This window comes from Equus quagga, chromosome 17, assembly GCF_021613505.1.
Source record: "Equus quagga isolate Etosha38 chromosome 17, UCLA_HA_Equagga_1.0, whole genome shotgun sequence".
Classification (NCBI taxonomy): Eukaryota; Metazoa; Chordata; class Mammalia; order Perissodactyla; family Equidae; genus Equus; species Equus quagga.
In genome coordinates, this window is record NC_060283.1 from 5,869,304 (window position 1) to 5,872,261 (window position 2,958).

Below are 2,958 nucleotides of genomic sequence, written 5' to 3' on the forward strand. Positions count from 1 at the left end.
CCAGTATATGTAAAACACTGTAATTTCATCATGTAATCAATATAAAAATTATTACGATGTTTTACCTTCTTTTCCCCGCACTAAGTCTTTGAAATTCATTGTGTATCATACACTTACAGTACATCTCAATTTGGACTGGCCACATTTCAAGTGTTCAGTAGCCACATGGGGACAGTGGCTACCATATTGACTAGAGTGGGTCCTTCTCTCAAAATGGCCTTTAGATCCTGAAGAGACATCCTAAGAAAAGCAGAACTTCAACGTTGGGGATGCATCTGATTTTTTAAAATAGTCCCATGTTCTTCAGAGCCAAGTGTGGGGAATGAGAGTGAGCAGGAAGATCAAGCTCAGAAATACCCATCAACAAATAGTGTCAAAGCTGCAAAGCGTTCTGGGAAATGAGCTAAGCCAGGCCAGGCCAGCCAATTGATCACTTTACAGAGGAGAGACCCACTCAGAGCTGGAGAAGACAAAGGAGTTGCCCACCATCAAGCTGGTGGTAGAACTGACGTTGCTTTGGTGCTCTTTCCATGATCCCACGTCAAAGAGTTAGATTTATGTTCAAATCACGTTTTTCCAGCTGTGTGAACTTGAGCAAGATTCTTCCTATCTGTGAGCATCACCTCCTTTACTTATAAAATAACTTGGCCTTCCTACAAGGATTTTTGTGGGTTTTTTCTTTTTAAATAAGATTTTTTTGTATTATGGTGAAACATACATAGCATAAAATTTACCATTTTTACCGTGTTAGCATTTTTAAGGGTAGAGTTCTGTGGCATTAAGTACATTCACATTGTTGTGAAACTGCCACCACACTCCATCTCCAGAACTTTTTCTTCTTCGCCGGCTGAAAATCTGAACCCATTAAATACTAATTTCCCCATTCCTCCCTCCCCTCGGCTCCTAACACCCACCATTCTTCTTTCTGTCTGTATGAATTTGACTACTCTAGGTTCCCCTTCTCATATAAATGGAATCATACACATTTGTCCTTTTGTGACTAGCTTACTTCACTCAGCATAATGTCTTCAAGGTTCATTCGTGCTGTAGCATGTGTCAGAATTTCCTTCCTTTTTGAGGCTGAATAATATTCTGCTGTATGTATATAGTGTATTTTGTTCATTCATCTGACAATGGACATTGGTGTTGCTTCCACCTTTTGACTATTGTGAATAATGCAGCTATGAATATGGGTGTACGGGTATCTGTTTGAGTCCCTGCTTTCACTTCTTTTCAGTAGATACTCAGAAGTGAAATTGCTGGATTTTATTTATTTGGGTTTTTTTTTTAGGAAGATTAGCCCTAAGCTAACATCCACCGCTGATCCTCCTCTTTTTGCTGAGGAAGCCTGGCCCTGAGCTAACATCCGTGCCCATCTTCCTCTACTTTATACGTGGGACGCCCAGCACAGCATGGCTTGCCAAGTGGTGCCATGTCCGCACCCTGGATCCAAACCACCGAAGCGGAGCATGCGCACTTAACCACTGTGCCACCGGGCCGGCCCCTGAAAAATTTTCTTATGCTATTCTTTTGCAGTCATCCTTTTCCCGCCCCCAAGTCCCTGGCAAACACTGATCTGTTTTCTTTCACTATAGTTTTGTCTTTTGCCAAATGTCATCTAAATGGAGTCATACAGTATGTAGCTTTTTGAGTCTAGCTTCTTTCACTCAACATAACGCGTCTGATATTCATGAATGTCCTTGCCTGTATCAGCAGTTACTTCCTTTGCATCAATGATTTACCTTGTATGGATGTACCACAGTTTGTTTTCCCATTCCCCAGCTGAAGGACATCTGGATTGTTTCCACTTTGGGGCAGTCATGACTAAAGCTTGCATGTTTGTTTGAACAAAATTTTTCTTGGTAAATACCTGTGAACCACAAGGTGGTTTGAGCATTAAACAAATACAATAAAGTGTTTGCCACCATGTAAAGCGCATAGGAAGAAGCTCAATACACGGATCTATTAGAAAAGTTTGCTACAGAATTCTGTTGTAAGTCAAATAAAAAGAACCTATAGTATGTCAACTAGAATTTTATTAACACCTACTATCTGCCAGGCATTCTTCTAGTTTCAGGAACAACATTCAGTTAGAATTATAATGTCCTGTATGTGCTTAAAGACAAAAAATCTCTCTCTGTTTTCGCCATACCTCGTACCCACAGTTGGTCTGTTTCTCTCGTAGCGATGCTAGACTTCCCCTGTGCCTCACCTCTCCCCTTGTTGTAGTCCCGCGACATAGCCCATCTCGGCTGCTCCAAATGGCCTTTAACTGTAACAAAAAGCAGAACTAAGAGAAAAGGCATCTCTAATACAATAACATGTCATATGAAATATTTATAATGAAACATGTCTTCTGGTCAGCTACAAATGCAGACTGATCCAGGGCACTGCGTTGGCAACTCGAATAGGACCATTGCCATTACCACGGGCAACAGCACTCTCCAAAATAGGGAAGAACTCTCAGTAGCATTCCAAACCTAACAAGAAACAGGAAAATTCAGTGTCTATGAAAACTGCACCAAGAACATTTTGTTGTTTGTAAATAAAATAATAAATAAATAAAATGAATTAGGTTCTAGTTATAAACATGTTTTTCACCTGCAAGGCTATCTGGTGGGACATTTGAAAGGGGACAGTTCTTCATTGTGCTGGACCATCCTGCACATAGCAGCTTGGCAAGGATCCCTAGCCTCCCCCCCAATAAATGCCAAAGCATCCCCTACGTGGCATTGTCACAGCCAGAAAAATCTCCCTCACAAACTCCCGACAGTCCCCTAAGGGGCAGTAGCACCCCCATTGAGAACCACTGATCTAAACCAAATTTTGTAAATTTGAAGTTAACTTAACTTTGGGTGACTTTGAATTAACTCTGGGTAAAACCCAATTTCTGTAACAAAGCAATCCGATAGGAAAAGTCCTTATCTCTTTACAATGAATGGAAGAGAAACATTAGAA